General features: G+C 43.3%; 1 long non-coding RNA gene across 1 annotated transcript; it reads left to right on the plus strand.

The window, feature by feature from the left end:
* Positions 1-7,396: 7,396 nt before the first annotated feature.
* On the plus strand, positions 7,397-8,210 carry LOC118936916. The gene is made up of 3 exons (XR_005034348.1): positions 7,397-7,552; positions 7,716-7,854; positions 8,016-8,210. It is a non-coding gene; the product is annotated as an uncharacterized LOC118936916 (long non-coding RNA).
* Positions 8,211-24,034: the final 15,824 nt, after the last annotated feature.

Below are 24,034 nucleotides of genomic sequence, written 5' to 3' on the forward strand. Positions count from 1 at the left end.
ATTAATGGGTACTAATTGTGTATTTGTTCCATGTGTTATTATTTCTCATTTTTTGTCTCCTCATTATTGGGAAGGGCCCGTAAATAAGCATTTTACTCTTAGTCTACACCTGTTGTTTACAAAGCATGTGGCAAATAACATTTAGTTTTATTTGACCACCAAATAGGCCTACAGTGCTTTAGGCTATATACCCCATACCCTATCCCCCTGGGTCTAGCACACAGGCAGTTTCCATCACCTCTCCAATTGAGGATACATAACAACATGAAGTCAGTGTTATGCTATGGTCAATGGCTGTCTCTCATTTGCCATTGTGCCAGATATCATATTGACATTTCACAAATGAGATTCCGTGCCATTTGATTAGATGTGAAGTCAACGTTTCACGCCTTTGGCTGCCTGGATACAGTTGCCATTGACTGGAGGGCCAAAGTGCACCAGAATATAAACATTTTTCACTGTGCTCAAGAAAGGGAGTGTGTGTCATGATTTCTGTGCTTGTGTTTGTTTGATTGCATGTGTGTGTGTGCGTGGGTGTTTGCGTGTGTGTGTGTGTGTGTGTGTGTCATCTGTGTAGTCATTCTTGTTTACTGTAACAGACATTAGGGAATATCTGTACTCCGATATAGCATTAAACATATGGATTTGGATATGAAGGCACACGCATAGAATAACATATCAATTCAGCATATGGATACACGCATGCCACGTAGAGTTGTAATTCCTCCACAAGTTATGAGACGAGAGATATATTCAAGTTTAAGTCTGTTTTGCACTATATTGTACGAGGGTATTTAAATAGATGAAAACAACAGGCTGGGATGATAATGAGTCACTGGAACTATGGGTGGTGACTTTTGAATAATTTGAGGTTGCGTAATATAACACATTTTGAGTTTCCATATGCCATATGAACTATAAATTTAGCCTGGGCTAAATTATCCCCGTCTCAACACTGAAGAGCTGGAGAGCGAGGATCGTTTGATGAGCAAGTCATTTTTACATGTTCCAAAATTCAAATTCCTAATGATACTACATGCAGAGAGAGGATAAATATGTGTTTCTAGAGTCTAGACCTCATCAGGAAATTACTTTGGTGGCTGATCTCAACGCTAACTCATACACTGTAACAATCCAAATGAAAGATCGCTATGTGAAGTTCATCATACAGACCTTGACACACAGAGACAGATGAATTGTATGAAGAACGTATTAAGCATTAATCCATCCATTCACATTTCAACTCATTTCAATTTTGGACGCACATAAAAATCATGGATAATCCTCTAGATTACGTTGGCTGGCAAAACTGTACATTTCAGTCTGAAGTGAACGTGGCCTAAATCTTTTGCGGCACTCCGATAGTACTTTCTCATTACTTCAAATGACAAAGACTATGAAAGAGTGCTTTGGAGATGACATGTCTAGACAGTATTATCTTAAAATAACTATTTTACTAAACTAGCATCATCATTTGGATTTGACGACTACAGTCAGTGCAGGTACTGCACACATACTTTTCTCATTATATCCTATGATTGTGATGACTCCATGCCTCCATGATTACATTGGCTTATTTCCCCCCTTGTTTTGCCACAAATTGGGTCTAATAGTTAGAGTTTTGTGATAATTCTTCTAAAAAAGCTCTGCACTTCCTTACAGGCGGTTAAGTATTCATAGATGTACTGTGTGTCCATGGATTTTCAAAGGTCTTCAGCATGCCCATCCCTGATTTAAAAGGAACATATTAAGAGAGCATAATTGACTTCTCAAAGCCTGATACACAGTAACATACAAATGTAAAAATCTAAATTTAACCCATATTGTCAGAGCAAATTAACGTTTAGTCCATAATGGTGCTTGATCGGTGGTTAAGCTATTAACTGGACAAAAGTAGGCTACATGAAAAGTTCAACACTATTAATATAACTGTGTATTAGTGTGGGTTTTCAGTGAAAATATGTAAATCATGAAGCTCATCTGCATTTCTTGTGGTGCAGGAAAATTCTTGGCAATAAAAGAGTGATCAAATTAAGATCCTATATTGGTACATTATAGGTGCATCTAACACATGCAAAAACATTTCTGAAATGTTTCACATCTCTTATCTCTCCCCACCAGTGGAAGCTTCTCAGAGGAGGAAGGAGAGGACCATCCTCCTCAGTGAAATTAAATAAAAATAAAAATTGTGAAACATTATAAAAGTGATACTTTTTAGATAAAACTATACCAAAGATATTCATATGTTACCAAATAATTGATTAAAACACACTGTTTTGCAACAAAGTAGTAATAGTAACTTAGTAACTTCAACAGCACTCTCTGGGGTAGCGCCATGGTGTAGCCGGAGGGCAGCTAGTTTCCGTCCTCCTCTGGCTACATTGACTTCAATACAAAACCTAGGAGGCTCGTATGTCTCACCCTCTTCCATAGATCTACATTGTAATCATGACCACTTCCGGAGGACGACCTCCAGCCAATCAAAGCTTTTGGAGTATGAACTGACATGTTGTCCATCCAGTCATAGGATTGGAATAGGAGAATGAATCTAGTGTGTTGTATTGGGGTTGTGCCGCAGAGCATTATAGGGGAATTCTATGTTTTGAGAAGCTTGGGGACAGGAAGCATATAAATGCCCACATCAGACTCAAGCTTCTGGGAAAAAGCTGCATCGATCATGACGAAGATCTGCGTATTCAAACTGCACAACATGAGAAAGTAAAAAGAAACAGGGATGTTCTCAAGCGGTTTATCAACACCACTGCGTTTTTGCATATGCAAGAATGGGCTTTTAGAGGACACGACGAGAGGGAAAGTTCCGCTAACAAGTGCCATTACAAGGAGCTTGCAGCGGTAATTGCACATTACGATGCTTTACTTGCTGAACATATAGAACTTTCTACTGTCTTTTCTGGGATGTCGAATTCTTTCAGAATGATTTGATAGCTTCCATAGCATCATCTATTAAAAGTTAGTTTGAAGAGAGGTTGACACAGCGCTTTTTTTTCTCGCATGCACTCAAGTAGTCTTTCCACTTTTCTTGTTTATTTAGCAAAGATGAAAACAAGTGATGCACCGATATGACATTTTTGGCCAATACCAATATCCAATATTTTCCTTACCAAAAAACCTTGATACCGATAACCAATATTAAAAATGTTAGCGGCCTTTTAAGCATTTAAGCACTAGTACAGTTAAATAGTTAACACACACACATGGATGTAGCGGTCTAAGGCACTGCATCTCAGTGCAAGAGGCGTCACTACAGTCCCTGTGTCACGACCGTGGGAATAACTGGACCAAGGCGCAGCCTGCGTAGAGTTCCACATGTTTTAATGAATGAAACGTACCAAAAAAACAATACAGAACAAACTAAACGTGAAGTAAATGGAGTGTTCACAGGCACTACACAAAAACAAAATCCCACAAACAACAGGTGGAAAAAGGCTGCCTAAATATGATCCCCAGTCAGAGACAACGATAGACAGCTGCCTCTGATTGGGAACCATACCAGGCCAACATATAATTTTAAAAAAATTGAGTACCCACCCTAGTCACACCCTGCCCTAACCAAAATAGAGAATAAAAAGGCTCTCTAAGGTCAGGGCGTGACACCCTGGATAGAATCCAGGCTGTATCACATCCGGCCGGGATTGGGAGTCCCATAGGGCAGCTCACAATTGGCCCAGCATCGTCCAGGCCGTCATTGTAAATAAGAATTTGTTCTTAACTGACTTGCCTAGCTAAATAAAGGTTACACACACACACACTGACCAAAAAGTTATTTTGTTGGCATTTACGTATATCCCCATTACCAGTAAAACATAAGCAAAACCTATTTATTTCACTTACTTGCTGTGCTGTTTCGTTGTTCAGTCGTTTCATTCTCAACCAGGATTTCTATGGAACGCCGTTTGGGTCTTTGCGTGTCAAAAACTATACACGTCAAATAACACTTTGACGTGTAAAATAACACGACAATCTGTTTCAGTTGCTATAGTTAGCTATATAGTTAACTAGCTAACTATATAGCTAGGTGTCATCATCTAAAATAAGACAGTTCTTGTTTGATTAACGGTGGTTGGACCCATTTATGTGAAGCTAGCCACAATAAGGATTAGCCACAATAGTGGACTTTGCGGTCAGCCTTCAAAATAAAAGTATGGCATAATTATTCTATTTGTATTTATTCGCATCACTGTCAATGACACTTTTATTTTGAAGGCAAACCGCAACTTCCTCTATTGTGCCTAATCATTATTGTGGTGGTCAGGTAGCTCACTACACTAGCCAGATGAAGCTAGCTGGCTGTTTGTAACATTGGCTTTGGGCAACAGGGTAAGTAGCTGGCTATCTATTTATTTTCAAGAACTGAAGTTTAATTTAAATTAATCCATGCTTTTGTCACTTCTAGGTTAGACTACTGCAATGCTCTACTTTCCGGCTACCCGGATAAAGCACTAAATAAACTTCAGTTAGTGCTAAATACGGCTGCTAGAATCCTGACTAGAACCAAAAAATGTGATCATATTACTCCAGTGCTAGCCTCTCTACACTGGCTTCCTGTCAAAGCTAGGGCTGATTTCAAGGTTTTACTGCTAACCTACAAAGCATTACATGGGCTTGCTCCTACCTATCTCTCTGATTTGGTCCTGCCGTACATACCTACACGTACGATAGGGTCACAAGACGCAGGCCTCGTAATTGTCCCTAGAATTTCTAAGCAAACAGCAGGGCTTTCTCCTATAGAGCTCCATTTTTATGGAACGGTCTGCCTACCCATGTCAGAGACGCAAACTCGGTCTCAACCTTTAAGTCTTTACTGAAGACTCATCTCTTCAGTGGGTCATATGATTGAGTGTAGTCTGGCCCAGGAGTGGGAAGGTGAACGGAAAGGCTCTGGAGCAACGAACCGCCCTTGCTGTCTCTGCCTGGCCGGTTCCCCTCTTTCCACTGGGATTCTCTGCCTCTAACCCTATTACAGGGGCTGAGTCACTGGCTTACTGGGGCTCTCTCATGCCGTCCCTGGAGGGGGTGCGTCACTTGAGTGGGTTGATTCACTGATGTGGTCATACTGTCTGGGTTGGCGCCCCCCCCCCCCCCTTGGGTTGTGCCGTGGCGGAGGTCTTTGTGGGCTATACTCAGCCTTGTCTCAGGATGGTAAGTTGGTGGTTGAAGATATCCCTCTAGTGGTGTGGGGGCTGTGCTTTGGCAAAGCGGGTGGGGTTATATCCTTCCTGTTTGGCCCTGTCCGGGGGTGTCCTCGGATGGGGCCACATTGTCTCCTGACCCCTCCTGTCTCAGCCTCCAGTATTTATGCTGCAGTAGTTTATGTGTCGGGGGGCTAGGGTCAGTTTGTTATATCTGGAGTACTTCTCCTGTCCTATTCGGTGTCCTGTGTGAATCTAAGTGTGCGTTCTCTAATTCTTTCCTTCTCTCTTTCTTTCTCTCTCTCGGAGGACCTGAGCCCTAGGACCATGCCCCAGGACTACCTGACATGATGACTCCTTGCTGTCCCCAGTCCACCTGGCCGTGCTGCTGCTCCAGTTTCAACTGTTCTGCCTTATTATTATTCGACCATGCTGGTCATTTATGAACATTTGAACATCTTGGCCATGTTCTGTTATAATCTCCACCCGGCACAGCCAGAAGAGGACTGGCCACCCCACATAGCCTGGTTCCTCTCTAGGTTTCTTCCTAGGTTTTGGCCTTTCTAGGGAGTTTTTCCTAGCCACCGTGCTTCTATACCTGCATTGCTTGCTGTTTGGGGTTTTAGGCTGGGTTTCTGTACAGCACTTTGAGATATCAGCTGATGTACGAAGGGCTATATAAAATAAATTTGATTTTGATTTGATTTAATTTCAATAGGCGAACAACAAGTGGCAACCTAGCTAATACTTACTCAAAAGGATTCCTAAATCATTGCTAAGAATAATGAAAATGACTGCAGTTTTCAGGCTGGTTGTATTGGTGCTAGCTAGGTACCAAGCTAAAGCTAGCTAACCCAGAAGTTGTGGTCGAAGAAATTATGCTTTATTGCCAACGTGGTATTGTGAACACATCGTTCGTGGCCGGTGTTTGCTTGTTTGCAGACTTTTTGTACAGCTTTGACAGTGCTACTGTATCTTTTTTTTGACACGCAAAGACCCAAACATCGTTCCATAGTATGTATGTGTAACTTTAGTATGACTTTAGACCGTCCCCTCGCCCATACCCGGGCGCGAACCAGAGACCCTCTGCACACATCAACAACAGTCACCCACGAAGCATTGTTACTGATTGAAACGTTATTTAGCGCGTACCGCTAACTAAGCTAGCCGTTTCACATCCGTATGTCTTGAAGCTAATAGAAGTGACACGATTACTGTGTAACTCCGATAGGGCAACATCTGAAAAATAGCGCACTTGGTAGTGTGTACCGGTGCTCGACCAGTCGGCGAAAGCCAACATCATCCACGACAGAGAACGATTGATTGTCAAGAGCAATGAATTCCATTATCATGGATTTCACCTTTGAGTTGTCTCGCTGAAATTGTATTAATCTTTCAAATGACTCGTTGACTGCTCGATCCACACAGCAGAGATCGTGGGCTAGTTTAGTTTACGTCATGTACCTTCGGTATATAGGTGTGCACTTCAGATTTCACACTGGTTTTGTACATCGGGTGTTAAACTAGACATCGGCCGATAACGATGTTGGCATTTTTAGCTAATATCGGCCGATTACGATATGTTCACCATCCCTAATGATAACACATAATCCCTCCGGACAGACACAAGCAAAAACTCATTACATAAATGTTGCAGCAGCCTAGGCTACGCCTAAACATTAGAGATCTGACATGCTGCATGGGATGAAAATGAGGCCATTTTTCAGTCTGATCAACTGTAGGCTACTAATAAGAGCAGATACATACAGCCTATGTGCACTGTCCATTTGGTCAGGGTGAACTAATTGGTAACGTCATGTATTTATAGTCCATTTGTGTGCCAGGAGAAAATATTAATGTAATCAAATTTGGTTTATATTCAAAATTATTTTCTGCCTATACGTTTTCAATCCAAAATTATTAACTGGAATTAATCAATCAACATAATAGTGATGAATAGATTTTTTACAAGGCCTACAGTTGCATAGGCCTGCATGATGCAAGTATACATAAAGCAAGCTCAGCCCTGTGAGTTCTATTGTCTATCAGTTGTTGTCTATGTGTCTGGGTAGAGGAAATCCCCCTCCTAATCTAGTCTAAGTATAATTCATATGAACAAGTTTAAGGTAAGTGCAGTTGGACAGGGTTTTCATCCCCCCCAGGGCCAGGAGTTTTATTTGGATTTTTTAACCATGTGACGTGATTAGGACAACCTGGACAAATCATAGCCCTTATAAAACATTTTTACAACTGATTAATCACTGTCATTCCTTATAGGGTCCAGCTTTTCTGGTTAGGTTAACAGATAAGGAAAAACTCTGGGCCCCATTGGGTAAAAATTGCCCACCCGCTCTGGGACCTACGGCGCCACCAGTCTGCCTGCAGTTGTCTGTTATCATCAGGTATGTGGATGATCAGGGCTTTATTCAGGAACGTTTCTTAGGCTACGTTGACGTGTCAAGTGGGCGAGATGCACAGTCTGTGTTTAACTTCATGGAGAAACTTGTTGACCAAACCTACAATGGCGCAGCTGTAATGGAATATATCTGCTATTTATATTTACAGCTAAGTCCTCTCCTGTTCCCTGATTAAGAGGTGATGACAACTCCACTACCATTGTCAACTCTCTCCTGACATGAACTGAAGCCACGTCTCATGTGCTCGCTCATCCACTGGCACATTGAATGTTTCCTCTCCAAGCACTGTGAGTAGCCCTATCCATTTTCTCTCATTACTGTATGTAGTCAATCACATACACAATCACATTATTACCTATCAAATATTTTACTCCTTGCTTGGACTAACTCATTCTTAGCTATTTTGTCTACTGTGTAGTGTGTTGTCTTATTGTTTTTGTCTTCCCAGTTAAATCCTGTCCTGTACTGAAGTCAAGCCTCTTCAGTGCACCTCAACTCATGCCTCATACCTCACTGCTGTGATCCCTTCTCATTCCCATTCCCCATAATATTGTACAATACATGTCTTTAGTAAATGATTTAGGTGAAAATAATTTATCTTTGATTATTTTTTAAATACACTTAGACGTCTCCTTGCGCCTATACCATTGGTCTCCCATCCTCCTCAATTGTTAAAGTCACCAGCCTCCACTGCTCTCCACTGTGGTACTGTCTTAATGCTAGACACAGTGCCATAGTAATTAGATTGTAACCAGTGTCTAAGGGCTCTATTCAATTCACATCGCGGAAGTTCAGCTTTAGTGTGATTGAAATTTAAAGGCAACGTTCCTACTTTAGCAGAGACTGCATTCACGGTAAACGCTGCATATCAGCTCAATCAGAAATTACCTTGAAATTTGAATCTCGGAATCTGTAACGCTTCAGCTTTCCCGATTGAATTGAGCCCTAAAGCTCTTTTTCAGAACTCCATCAAACCAGAGCAGGACATCAGTTACTGTCGGTCATGGTGCACGGACCATGCAATGACGCACGTTACTTCTGCTATAAAGTGCTTCACCCAAGGGGAAAATCAATGACGAGCTTATCCCAAATGGGACCAGTCAGTTTGATATGGCACTCACACACTGCGTTTTAATGCACCACATTTGTAAACCATTCAGTGTGCTTGTTGACTAAACAAGGATGAACAGGCCGTAAACAGATAGTGAACGCCAGTGGACATGAAATGATAAAGCACCGCGCTTTCAGGATGGAGCGGTAAGAGGGACAGAGATGACAGATAAAGGGTCCTCAATATCGGTCAATCCCTCATCCCTGCATGACTACTGAGAGGGAGTGTGATCATGGCAACTTCCCTACAAACATGCCCACATTGGCACCATGAGGGCCCAATGCTGGTTAAAATATTGACCCCATGTAGGCTGCCAACATTGGGCCAATGCGTCTTTGTTCATGGGCTTCACGTTGGCCCCCAAGGCATTTGCCCAGTGTGGGCAGCCCATATCTCGGAAAAGCAGCCCTCACTTTGTCTAAAATAATAATATTTACCAAGAAAACATGCCAACATTGGCATGATGTGGGCCCAATGCAGGCAAAAATATTGGCCCCATGTCAGTCAATAAATAACGTTTTTTTTATAAAGCCCTTTTTACATCAGCAGTTTTCACAAAGTGCCTATACAGAAACCCAGCTTAAAACACCAAAGAGCAAGCAATGCAGATTGTTACGGATTCCCCCGGTACTGCTGCTCATTTCATTCACCAGCTCTGGAGGTCTACGTCACCGGCCTCTAGGTATCACTGAACTGTTTCATTACGCACACCTGATTCCAATTCCCCTGATTAGTAATTGTATATATGTGCCCTGTGTTCGCCATTGTCTTGTCGTGACACAGATGTAGATTACACATTTGCTATTTGAGGGGAATGTATTTATTTATTACAATTTAATTCAATGCATAATTGTTAATCCTTAAAAAATATTTATGGAAAGTGATACTTTTCTGATACAATGTATCAGACAAAGTTCTTACTGTCATACATATATTTTTACAGGAAGAACTGTTAAGTTTCTCATACGTCATATGCACTTATTAGGGCCAATGGGGTCATGTTTGCTGGGTTTGAGCCCTTCACGACCAGTGGTGGAAAAGGTTCTCAATTTTCATACTTGATTTAAAAGTAAAGATACCTTAATAGAAAAGTCTAAAAGTATCAGGTTTTAAATATTCTTTAAGTATTAAAAGTATACATCATTTCAAATTCCTTATAAGAAGGAAACCAAATGGCACAGTTTTATTTGCATTTTTTTTAATTTACAGATAGCCAGGGGCACACTCCAAAACTCTGACATAATTTACAAACAAAGCATTTGTGTTTAGTGAGTCCTCCAGATCAGAGGCAGTAGGGATGACCAGGGAGGTTATCTCGATTAGTTTGTGAATTGGACCATTTTCCTGTCAAAATGTAATGAGTATTTTTGGGTGTCAGGAAAAATGTATGGAGAATGTAGTGAAGTAAAAGTTGGCAAAAATATAAATAGTAAAGTATAGATACCCCAAAAAACGACTTAAGTAGTACTTGAAAGTATTTTTCCTACAGTATTTTACACCACTGTCCATGACACACAATGAAACACCTAGTTTTAAAAAAGTCTGTCTTGGGCTAGAAGCTGGTCCACAAACTCCAGAATGTTTCTTTGCCTATATATATATCCGCAGCGGAAAGGGCATGTCTCACAGAGACGGATGTCTGGATCATTTTCCCTGTCCAGCCCACTAATGACCCCAAGGGGACCCTGGCAGAATGGGAGGGAGGAGAATATGGGGTAAGGAGAGAAGGGAAGGGGAGAAGAGGAACTCGCTCAGTCCCGATGCGCCAGTTGATGAGGCAGCAGCTGTGAGTCACAGGAAGGAGAATGGAGCCGGCCGGCGAGCGTCCTTTTTTGGCAGCGAGTCAGCTGCCCAACCATCGCCATCGGAGGGAGTCAGCACAAATGCTACGATGACGACCTGAGGGCTGCTCGTTTTGTCAGTCCCTTTCCTCCGCTAACAAAGCAGCTATCTGCTTCCTTTCCATCACTGCACATTTTCCAGCTTTGACCTTTGAGCATGAAAATAATATGACAAGAACAATTATGTTGAAGGCCAACTAGATTAGTCTCTGAGGTCCATTCTGCCGCTCTTAATTTGTGGTTTCAACGTATATTTGTTTTGAAAATAAAGAATTGGAGGTTTTTACTTTTTTCTGTTGAAAATAGAAAACAAATGAATGTTGTAATTGATTAGAACAAGACTGAAAACAAACTTAACAACTTTAACCTCTGACTGGCGCCGGCCTCCTCCTGCCTGCATCTGCTGTTTCATTATTAAATTGGATTCACCGTCTTCTGCAGTGCCATTTGTCTTGTCTACATCTCTAATATAGCCTCCGTCTCAGTCTGTGTGCGGCTTGTCTCAGTCATATTATATTTGCTGAGGAGTTGTGGGCAATAGCAATGGTGGGGTGCACAGTCATACAAGTGTAGGATCTTAATTTGACCAGTTTCTCACAGCAGCAACAGGAAATGTGGATTATAATTAATGGGTATTTTTGTAGAGGTTAATACATTTTTAATTAGGGCAAATAAATTCTGACGTGTTTAAAGTGGAAATGTAAACTTTAGAAGCCTTTTAAACCTTGAATATACTAGAAGTTTCCATTTCCTGCAGTGCAGATATTTCCTGCAGCAACATGGTGATCAAATTAAGAGTCTCTATCTGTAGCCAGGGGTTTGAAAGAGTGAACACACAGTCACAATATAGTGTCAAGCAAGTGTTTGGCTCAAAATAGCTCCATGTCAATGAATTAATAATGAACAGTTGTATTTCTAAAACCAAACAGAAGAGAAGAGAAAAGAGAATATGTGTGAGTGTGAACTCATCGTGCTGCTTGCACTGTAGAACAAAGACGTCATCCACCCTCTGGTTCTCCTAGCTAGCTTTTAGCGCTGTGAGGACTGTGCTATTCTTGGAAACCCCAAAACAGAAAACAGCTTTGCCTCTGCTGCTACTGCTGCTGTTGCCATTGCTGTTGCTACGGCTGCTACTGCTGCTGTTGCCATTGATGTTGCTAAGGCTGCTACTGCTGCTGTTGCCATTGCTGTTGCTACGGCTGCTACTGCTGCTGTTGCCATTGCTGTTGCTACGGCTGCTTCTGTTGCCATTGCTGTTGCTACGGCTGCTACTGCTGCTGTGGCTTCTTGGTGTTGGGGAGAGAGCGGATGAGCACAGTTAGCCGGGAGACACTAGCCTGTGCCGAGGTGACTCAACGTTGGCTTCACAGCTGTGCTGTGCGACGGGCCGCTCACTGGCAGGTGTGTGGCACGCTTTCACACACCCTCCTGTGACCACAGAAGTCTGATGGGAAGTGGCAAGGAGGGAGGTGTGAAGAGAGAGGGGGGGGGGGGTAGGGGAAGAGAGGTTAGGGGGTAAGGGTCTGATAGTAAGGGGGATGGGGTGAATATGGCACAGTGAATCTGGAAGTGAAAGGGCGACAGTGCCACCACTCCACAAGTTTGTCTGTAACTCGTATATATGCAGCGTATCTGTCCAGACACAGATCAGGCATGCCGTTATGTAAGATTCAGCATCAGTGCTGAGCTCGCTCTGAAGTGACTAATGCAGCCCCCGGGGGTGACAAAACAGGGAGAAAATAAATACAAATCTAACATGCAGAAACAAAAAAGCCCACGGTGTTTAAATAAAAAAGCGACAGGAATCTAGGCTTTCAAATAACACGGTCATCTCTCTTTCACCTTTAGTTTCCCCCCCCCCAACCTGTTGGTTATACTGCAATTCTTCACATAGTGAAAGGGAAAGGGGGATAACAAGTCAGTTGTACAACTGAATGCATTCAACTGAAATGTGTCTTCTGCATTTAACCCAACCCCTCTGAATCAGAGAGGTGCGGGGGCCTGCCTTAACTGACATCCAACAGGATACTCCATACAAATTATCAGTTAATGTGGTGCTTCACAGAAATTATACTAGAAAGGGAATCAACAAAGAAATATCTGCAAATCTGTGTAACTACACTATATATACAAAAGTATGCGAACACCTCTTAAAATTAGTAGATTCGGGTACTTCAGCCACACCCGTTCCTGACAGGTATATAAAATTGAGCACACAGCCATGCAATCTCCATAACGAAACATTGGCAGTAGAATGTACTTCCTGAAGAGCTCAGGGATTTTCAACGTGGCACCGCCATAGAAAAAATGTATACCCTGCTAGAGCTGCCCTGGTCAACTGTAAGTGTTGTTATTTTGAAGTGGAAACGCTCAGCCACAAAGTGGTAGGCCACAGAACAGGACCACCAAATGCTGAAGCATGTAACGCATACAAATCATCTGTCCTTGGTTGCAACACTCTACCAAGTTCCAAACTACCTCTGGAAGTAACGTCGGCACAAGAACTGTTCGTCGGGAGCTTCATGAAATGGATCTCCATGGCCGAGCAGCCACACACAAGCCTAAGATCCCCATGCCAAACGTCGGCTGGGGTTGTGTAAAGCTCACCATTGAACTCTGGAGCAGTGGAAACGCATTGTCTGGAGTGATAAATCACGCTTCACCATCTGGCAGTCGAACTGAAAAATCTGGGTTTGGCGGATGCCAGGAGAATGCTACCTGCCCGAATGCATAGTGCCAACTGTAAAGTTTGGTGGAGGAGGAATCATGGTCTGGGGCTGTTTTTCATGGTTTGGACTAGGCCCCTTAGTTCCAGTGCAGGAAAATCTTAATGCTACAGCATACAATTACATTCTCAACGATTCTGTGCTTCACAATTTGTGGTAACAGTTTTGGGAAGGCCCGTTCCAGTGCACAAAGCGAGGTCCATACTGAAATGGTTTGTCGAGATCGGTGTGGAAGAACTTGACTGGCCTGCACAGAGCCCTGACCACAACCCCATCGAACACGTTTGGGATGAATTGGGATGCCAACTGCGAGCCAGGCCTAATCACCAAACATCAATGCCGATCTAACTAATGCTCTTGTAGCTGAATGGAAGCAAGTCCCAGGAGCAATGTCCCAACATCTAGTGAAAAGCCTTCCCAGAAGAGTGGAGGCTGTTATAGCAACGGGAGGACCAACTCCATAATAATGCTCCTGATTTTGGAATGAGATGTACGACGAGCATGTGTCCACATGCTTTTGGTCATGTAGTGTACATTATTACAGCACACTGAATAATTCCAATGATGTGGCATTTCCATTGAAGTGAATCTCAGTGAAATTACATTCTCTCTGGTAAATCCACAGATACTATAATACAGAATGATGTATCAACCTGGCCCCATGATATTAACTATCAACTTTACTACACAAGGTCAAGTTAATGGGCACATTACCTATCTGAGTAAACCCCATGTCATTGTCTGAGTATGTGCTCCAGAGCCCTGGCAGGTACATGTTAGCACAGGTTCACCGTGCGACTGGGCAGGCTGGTCAGCGTAGATTAGGAGCCTTGATGAGAGGGAAATGGCTGTGCAAAATTGGGTTCTTATCGCTGAAGTTGGCCTGTTCCATACAGCGACACGGGGCAGGTCGGAAATCATCATGAAATGGAACCAGTTCAGAGCCCAATAATTGAATCCCTGGTTGATTATGACTGTGTTCATAAATGGATAAATGGACTTTGTTGCTGAGGGCTTTGAAGATTTCCCAGAAATGCATACAACCCACTGTGTCCCAACTGCTGTGTGATTAATTACAAAGTGAATCTGGAGTCTCCTTGGAAGCAGATACATTTTTGTTCTCAGAGCCATTTTCCATGCCATCTTTGTGAAGATGAATGGTATAACAAAAACATAACTTTCTCCCATAACTTTCTGTGTGGGAGATGAGGCTTGATCTAAAATCTGCTGCATTCATTTCCTGCTCCTCTAAATCATAATATACCAATTATTTTCTTGTCAAAATTTGTGGCTTTCACATAATAGAGTAAACATGTTTATCTTAGTTTTAACTTCTCAGAAATATATGGATGTAGTCGACTATACTACAGAGATAACAATTTAAATGTAAATGTATTTCAGTCATTGAATAAAAGTATCAAATGTGTATTTTATGGGGCGGCAGGTAACCCAGTGGTTAAGTGCATTGGCCAGTAACCAAAAGGTTGCTGGTTTAAATCCCCAAGTCGGCAATGTGACAAAATCAGTTAACCCCCAACAACAACTCCTTGTGGATGTTGATTAAGGCAGCCCCCTCACCTCTCTGATTCAGAGGGGTTGGGTTAAATGCGGAAGACACATTTCCGTTGAATGCATTCAGTTGGTCAACTGACTAGGTCTCCCTTCCCCCCCCCCATTGTTGCCTGTTATTCTTGTCTAGCCAACCAAGCATGATTTGTAATGAACTGATTTTAAATTTGAATGAATGATCCTTTGAACACCCACACTTTACCACCAGACCAGTAATTATCTATAATTGCACTCCCTCTTCAATCAAAATGTGTCATTAGATTCACTTTGATATCTTCTTTAGATTATCAATATGATGAATGACTAATATCCTTAAACTTGTCCAAACAGGGGGAAAATGAATATTTGAATAGCAATGATATGTGATGATTATTCAGTGTTTCCTTGTTTAGGTAATAGCTAAACAGGTTTCCATATCACATGAGATACATACTAATCCCCACTCCCTAACCCCTCCAATTAAATAAACACTGCTAGATCAATACTGGTTTTGCCCCTGACTAAACTTGTGACATGGATGACCCTGGATGCAAGATTGCTTTAGATTTTATCGCTTTCTTGAACGTGAAATACATTTTTAAAAAGGTGCAAAAATGGTAAATGAAAATTCACTGGGACTGGGCCTCGGAGTCCCTTTGCGTCTACTGGCTTCCATTACGATTTCACTGTGTCGATGGAAAGTGTTGATTTAAAACTCTTTGCTCACCTCTACCCGATCCATAAGGACAATCAGGGAATTTGACGAGGAGACTTGTATTTAACGGAACAGCTGTAGAACTGGCTGTATCCATCAGCCTGGCTTCGTTGTGAGTGTTGTGAACTCCAATGCAATCAGCTCAATCTCTACACTGCAACTCAAAATGTAGTGCCACTCACTCATATTGGCTGGTCTTTGAGATGACCTATCTAGACTCCACTCCACTTTAGTTGAGAGATAGCAGGTAGGAACACAAATGAGAATCACTGGAAATCATGATGAATTAGTTAATTAAGGTTGTAGCTGGTTTAATACATTATTGCCCACCTCCAGCACCCCAGAAAATACATACTTTTGGAGTTGCACAAAGCAGCACGTGTACCGTTAACACCTTGATCATAAAATAGCCTGAAGGAGAACACGAAAAAGCCAATCTCCTTGAAATGATAAAATGAAGATAAGCTTTGTGCCATCAGCTGTGAATCAGTCCAACAGTTGAGCGGTTGAAAAAGGTCCTGAGGAGCAGCTGATTGCTTTGAAGTGGAAAAGATAGCAGGCTTGATTTCAGGCTGCTACAGTACATCTCTGAACTTTAGTGAGAAGCACTCTACAGTCGGTACAATGCATTTTCATAGATAACAAGGAAATGTACTGTTCTTGGTCAGGTAGATTGGATACATGTGCAGTGATTCATTTCAATGATTTAAAGCAATCTTTAAAATATATTTACTGATATCAAGAACATGGTTTACTTGCTCTCTGCCACATGCAATGTTTAGATCCCAGAGTGTTTCATGCATTTGACCTGACAAGGAAAAACTCAGGGCTTGAACAACATTATATACAGTACCAGTCAAAAGTTTGGACACACCTACTCATTCAAGGGTTTTTCTATATTTGTACAATATCATAGAATAATAGTGGACGTCGGACGTCTGTTTTGCCTTGTCCTGTCCCGGGTAAATATAGTTTTTCCTTGTTTTTTTTTTCCATATATATTTTAATATAACTTTCCATCTACGGACTGAATATACTCTCCTGCAACCCGCCTCACCCAATGTGGTATGGAACTGCTATTTTTATACTTAAGAACCGGAACTCCCATAAAAAGCTTGTAGTCAGTTAGCCATTGCTAGGCCCATCTGCTAGGCCCATCTCCCGGGCTAAACGAAAAGGCCCATCAGCTACTCCTTGGGCTACAATACCTATTTTGGCAATTGGCCTGGACCCCCGCCAGTCCATCACGACTAGACTACTGACGTAAACCGCCCAAGGGTTTTTTTCCAACTGGCTCCTCCGTCGCGATGTCCCCTGAATACCCACCCGCTAGCCTGCTAGCCGCGGCTCGCTAGTTGTCTGGAGTACATCGGAATGTTAGCTCAAGAGGCCCATCGGACAAATTCTTTGGCTACTATACTTACCCTGCTGATCCGTCCTCTGAACCGTCCTTTGAACCGGAAACCCCAACAGAAGCTAGCCAGCTAACTAGCTACTAGCTAGTAGTCAGCTAGCCACTGCTAGCGGTCATCAGCTACCTTTAGCCCGAACAACTCTCGCCAGTCTGCACAGCGCGACTCAAGCCAGAGCAAATCGGGACGTATTTTTCTCTATATCTCCGGATTACTACCGCAAGCTCTGAACCTTTTCTTCCCCTGGATCATCGCAGCTAGCTAGCTGCTATCCGAGTGGCCACTGCAGGCTAACGTCTCTGTCCCGAAGAAAGAACCAATTAGCCTGGAGCTAGCCTTGCTAGGCCTATCTGCTAGGCCCATCTCCCGGCAAGCCGAAGAGGTCCATCAGCCACTCCTTGGGCTACAATACCTATTTTGCCGATTGGCCTGGACTCCTGCCAGCCCATCACGACTGGACTACCAACGTGATTTGCCCGGGGGGGTTTCTCAACTGGCTCCTCCGTCGCAACGTCCCCTGAATGCCCATCCGCTAGCCTGCTAGCCGCGGCACACTAGCTATCTAGAGCACATCAGCTCTACGTCAGCTTCAGAGGCCCAACGGAGAATTTCTTTGGCCACTATACCTATTTTGCAAATTGGCCTGGTTTAGCACACGGAGCCCTGCTGATCCGTCCTCTGAACCGGAAACCCCAACAGAAGCTAGCCAGCTAACTAACAACTAGCTAGTAGTCAATATCTCTTTCATCATCACTCTATGCCAAGGTTTACCCCCACTGTATTCACATCCTACCATACCTTTGTCTGTACATTATGCCTTGAATTTATGCTATCGTGCCCAGAAATCTGCTCCTTTTACTGTCTGTTCTGAACGTACTAGACAACCAGTTATTTTAGCCTTTAGCCGTACCCTTATCCTACTCTTCCTCTGTTCCTCTGGTGATGTGGAGGTTAATCCAGGCCCTGCAGTGCCTAGCTCCACTCCCATTCCCCAGGCGCTCTCATTTGTTGACATTTGTAACCGTAAAAGCCTTGGTTTCATGCATGTTAACATTAGAAGCCTCCTCCCTAAGTTTGTTTTATTCACTGCCCTAGCACACTCTGCCAACCCGGATGTCCTAGCCATGTCTGAATCTTGGCTTAGGAAGACCACCAAAAACCCTGAAATTTCCATCCGTAACTATAGCATTTTCTGACAAGAACTGCCAAACGGGGCAGAGTTGCAATCGACTGCAGGGATAGCCTGGAGAGTTCTGTCTTACTATCCAGGTCGGGGCCCAAACAATTTGAGCTTATACTTTTAAAAATCCACCCCTCCAGAAACACGTCTCTTACCGTTGCTGCTTGCTTTGGATCACCTTCTGCCCCCAGCTGTGCCCTGGACACCATATGTGAATTGATTGCCCCCCATCTATCTTCAGAGCTCGTGCTGTTAGGTGACCTAAACTGGGACATGCTTAACACCCCGGCCATCCTACGATCTAAGCTTGATGCTCTCAATCTCACCTCTGCTGTCTTCAACCAGGATCTCAGCGATCACTGCCTGAGTGCCTGCGTCCGTAAGGGGTCTGCGGTCAAGCTACCACCCCTCATCACAGTCAAACACTCCCTAAACACTTCAGCAAGCAGGCCTTTCTAATCGACCTGGCCCGGGTATCCTGGAAGGATATTGACCTCATCCCGTCAGTAGAGGATGCCTGGTTATTCTTTAAAAGTGCTTTCCTCACCATCTTAAATAAGCATGCCCCATTCAAAAAAATTAGAACCAGGAACAGATATAGCCCTTGGTTCACTCCAGACCTGACTGCCCTTGACCAGCACAAAAACATCCTGTGGCGTACTGCAATAGCATCGAATAGCCCACGCGATATGCAACTTTTCAGAGAAGTTAGGAATCAAAATACACAGGCAGTTAGGAAAGCAAAGGCTAGCTTTTTCAAACAGAAATTTGCATCATGTAGCTCTAACTCAAAAAAGTTCTGGGACACTGTAAGGTCCATGGAGAATAAGAGCACTTCCTCCCAGCTGCCCACTGCACTGAGGCTAGGAAACACTGTCACCACCGATAAATCCACGATAATTGAGAATTTCAATAAGCATTTTTCTACGGCTGGCCATGCTTTCCACCTGGCTACCCCTACCCCGGTTAACAGCCCTGCACCCCTCACTGCAACTTGCCCAAGCCTCAAACCATTTGTCCTTCACCCAAATCCAGATAGCTGATGTTCTGAAAGAGATTCAAAATCTGGACCCGTACAAATCAGTAGGGCTTGACAATCTGGGCCCTCTCTTCCTAAAATTATCTGCCGAATTGCAACCCCTATTACTAGCTTGTTCAACCTCTCTTTCGTATCGTCTGAGATGCCCAAAGATTGGAAAGCTTCCGCAGTCATCCCCCTCTTCAAAGGGGAGACACTCTAGACCCAAACTGCTACAGACCTATATCTATCCTATCCTAAAGTCTTCGAAAGCCAAGTTAACAAACAGATCATCGACCATTTCGAATCCCACCGTACCTTCTCCGGAATGCAATCTGGTTTCCAAGCTGGTAATGGGTGCACCTCAGCCACGCTCAAGGTCCTAAATAACCACCATCGACTAGAGACAATACTGTGCAGCTGTATTCATCGACCTGGCCAAGGCTTTCGACTCTGTCAATCACCACATTCTCATCGGCAGACTCAACAGCCTTGGTTTCTCAAATGACTGCCTCGCCTGGTTCACCAACTACTTCTCAGACGGAGTTTAGTGTGTCAAATCGGATGGCCTCTTGTCCGGACCTCTGGCAATCTCTATGGGGGTGCCACAGGGTTCAATCCTCTGGCCGACTCTTTTCTCTGTATACATCAATGATGTCGCTCTTGCTGCTGGTGATTCTCTGATCCACCTCTACGCAGATGACACCATTCTGTATACTTCAAATCAAATTACATTTTATTTGTCCCATACGCATGGTTAGCAGAGGTTAATGCGAGTGTAGCGAAATGCTTGTGCTTCTAGTGTTGGGGAATAATCAGAATTGGTTGGTAACATAGGTAAGATGTTTTATATTCATCATATGTTTGTAAGTTACTACTCATCAAGAATGTTATTTTTGTATAATACTGTGGCAGGGTTGCAGTATCTGTTCTATGTCAAGACTAAGTTGCAGAGAGGGGAGAGGTCAAGGTGTCATCATGTGTAAACATATCTTTTGCTCCACTGTGTCTGTGTGCCAGTCACTCCCTACTTTTCCCATCGGGGAGAGGAGGATGGCAGTGTCATGAATCATTCTCATGCTCCCTCTTATCTTAACCTATAGCCTTACTCTCCTCTCCGTGAGCTTGTCCAGGATTGGTTATATTTAGAATTGGTTGTATCTAAATTACAATTTGATATATGCCTGCTGATATGGAGGATTGGTTTATGTTTCTGGGTTTGAGTAGGGAGACAAAGCTGAACGATTTATTATGTCTATGCTGTCTGACTACGTGTGTTCTTTGCTATTCAAGGATCTCAGTTGCAATGTGTAAGGGGCTCTCAGAGAATTCATTGATAGACACTGAATTGATCTGAGAGTCACAGGGTTGTGATAGAGCTCATATAATTAAAGATGGACTTTGATAACTAACTCTGACTTGTGTTGTGGTTTGCTCCCACGATTTGGTAAATAGAGGAAATTTCCACAACACTAGTTCCGACCATGAAGTAATATCTAACAAGTAATCTAACCTAATAATTTCACAACAACTACCTTATACACACAAGTGTCAAGGAATGAATAAGAATATGTACATAAAAATATATGACTGAGCGATGGCCAAACGGCAAAGGCAAGATGCAGTAGATGGTATAGAGTACAGTATATACATTTGAGATGAGTAATGTAGGATATGTAAACATTACATAAAGTGGCATTGTTTAAAGTGGCTAGTGATACATTTATTACATACATTTTTCATTATTAAACTGGCTAGAGATGAAACAGTATGTTGGCAGCAGCCACTCAATGTTAGTGACTGCTGATGGCATTGAGACAGAAGCTGTTTTTCAGTCTTTCGGTCCCAGCTTTGATGCACCTGTACTAACCTCGCCTTCTGGATGATGGCGGGGTGAACAGGCAGTGCATCGGGTGGTTGTTGTCCTTGATGATCTTTTTGGCCTTCCTGTGACATCGGGGGGTGTAGGTGTTCTGGAGGGCAGGTAGTTTGCCCCCGGTGATGCGTTGTGCAGACCTCACTACCCTCTGGAGAGCCTTACGGTTGTGGGCGGAGCAGTTGCCGTACCAGGTGGTGATACAGCCCGACAGGATGCTCTCGATTGTGCATCTGTAAAAGTTTATGAGCATTATTGGTGACAAGCCAAATTTCTTCATCCTCCTGAGGTTGAAGAGGCGCTGCTGCACCTTCTTCACAATGCTGTCTGTGTGGGTGGACCATTTCAGTTTGTCCGTGATGTGTACGCCGAGGAGCTTAAAACTTTCCACCTTCTCCACTACTGTCCCGTCGATATGGATAGGGGGCTAATCCCTCTGCTGTTTCCTGAAGTCCACGATCATCTCCTTTGGTTTGGTGACATTGAGTGTGAGGTTATTTTCCTGACACCACACTCCGAGGGCCCTCACCTCCTCCCTGTAGGCCGTCTCGTCGTTGTTGGTAATCAAGCCTACCACTGTAGAGGTAGGCTTGTGCCCAACAAGTGCTCAGCATATGTGGGAACTCCTTCAAGACTGTTGGGAAAGTATTCCTCATGAAGCAGGTTGAGAGAATGCCAAGAGTGTGCAAAGCTGTCATCTAGGAAAGGGGTTGCTACTTTTGAAGAATATATAAAAAAATATATATTTAGATTTGTTTAACACTTTTTTGGTTACTACATGTTTCCATGTGTTATTTCATAGTTTGATGTATTCACTATTATTCTACAATGTAGAAATTAGTAAAAAATAAATAAAAAAAACCCTTGAATGAGTAGGTGTTCTTTTGACCGGTAGTGTCTATATAAATGTATGTGGACACCCCTTCAAATTTGTGGATTCGGCTATTTGAGCCACACCCGTTGCTGACAAGTGTATAAAATTGAGCACACAGCCATGCAATCTCCAAACACAACCATTTGCAGTAGAATGGCCTTACTGAAGATCTCAGTGACATTCAATGTGGCACCGTCATAGGATGCTACCTTTTCAACAAGTCAGTTCTTCAAAACTGTAAGTGCTGTTATTGTTATTGTGAAGTGGAAACTTCTAGTAGCAACAACCACTTAGTGTTGTAGCGCGTAAAAATCATCTATCCTCGTTTGCAACACTCACTACTGAGTTACAAATTGCCTCTGGAAGAACTTGTGTTCTTGCTTTGGTGTGGAAGAACTTGACTGGGCTTCATATAGCCCTGACCTCAACCCCATCAAACACCTTTGGAATGAATTGAAACGCCCGACGCAAGGCTTCCCCTAAGAATTTACCAATAAATAAATAAATGATGATCTTTCCTCACTCTGTTTCCTTCAATTCGCAAGAGGCTGAATGGTTCTCACCAGAGAAAGCATCTGAGTGAGCAAAACAGAGATCCTCTGTCTATGTATGTGTAGCTTATCTATTTGATGCTGTGTGGTATGATACTGATATTGATATGATATGATATTGTTGATGCCTGTAGCATTGAATGCAAGGGAAGCCAATGAGCATTTGGCCTCCCTTGATAAAAATATTATACAATAACAGCCAATCAGCATTAATGGCCAATCAGCGTTGAGCTAAACTGAGTCAGCTGTGAATGGTCCTAGCGCACAAAAAAAGTGGCAACCAGTTTGGATTTGGTTTCACACCAATCACATCACATCAAGCCAAATGTCAATGATAGAAAATTGTTGCACCTCGTTGTGTTGTTGATATCCGGTGGCTAGCTAGCTAAAATTGTCCCATTCCTAGTGTAGCCGATGTGAAATGGCTAGCTAGTTAGCGGTGGTGCGCGCTAATAGCGTTTCAATCGGTGACGTCACTCGCTCTGAGACCTTGAAGTAGTTGTTCGGGGCTTTTGTGGCGCGATGGGTAACGATGCTTCAAGGGTGACTGTTGTCTGTGTGCAGAGGGTCCCTGGTTCGAGCCCACGTAGGGGTGAGGAGAGGGATGGAAGATATACTGATACATTGATGCTGTAGACCCGGATCACTGGTTGCTGCGGAAAAGGGGGGTGAGTGTAACCGATGTGAAATGGTTAGCGGTGGTGCATGCTAATAGTGTTTCAATTGGTGACATCACTCGCTCTGAGACCTTGAAGTAGTTGTTCCCCTTGCTCTGCAAGGGCCGTGGCTTTTGTGGCGCGATGGGTAACGATGCTTCAAGGGTTGGCTATGTGTTCGGGGCGGAGAGAGGGACAGAAGCTATACTGTTACACTAAATTAGCCATGGACTGAGATAAGGATTTGGACTTGTGGTTTTACTTAATTCTACGTACTGGCCAATGATTATAACGGAGATTCTGATCCAAACATAAATTCCTACATTGTGCCTCTGGCCTGAGAGGATGGAAGTTCAATATGTAGCTAGATGTAAAAGGCTAATGTTAGCTAGCTGGCTAATCGTTGCTCTTGAAAGGAAGTTAGGCTAGCGAGCAAGCATTTTAGCCAGGTAGCCTAGGACAACAAAAACTAAAAGTGCATACTGTATAACAGAGTCATAGACCATTTTGGCAACATGAAAGAAAGCAGGATGGCATTGGTGTTTCTCTTCAAGTAGAGTGAGTCACCATGTTTTTTTGAGTCACCACACACACACACACACACACACACACACACACACACACACACACACACACAAAGCTGTTCTAGCTCGTTATGGCCCAATGCCCAACGTTCTATTGGTGGCCCAACGTTCTATTGGTGGCCCAATGCCCTATTGGCCCAATGCCCTATTGGTGGTCCATCTCCCTATTGGTGGCCCAACACCCTATTGATGGCCCAACGCCCTATTGGTGGTCCATCTCCCTATTGATGGCCCAACGCCCTATTGGTGGTCCATCTCCCTATTGGTGGCCCAACGCCCTATTGGTGGCCCAAAGTTCTATTGGTGGCCCAACGCCCTATTGGTGGCCCAAAGTTCTATTGGTGGCCCAACGCCCTATTGGTGGCCCAACGCCCT

Source organism: Oncorhynchus mykiss, chromosome 10 (genome assembly GCF_013265735.2).
Source record: "Oncorhynchus mykiss isolate Arlee chromosome 10, USDA_OmykA_1.1, whole genome shotgun sequence".
Taxonomy (NCBI): Eukaryota; Metazoa; Chordata; class Actinopteri; order Salmoniformes; family Salmonidae; genus Oncorhynchus; species Oncorhynchus mykiss.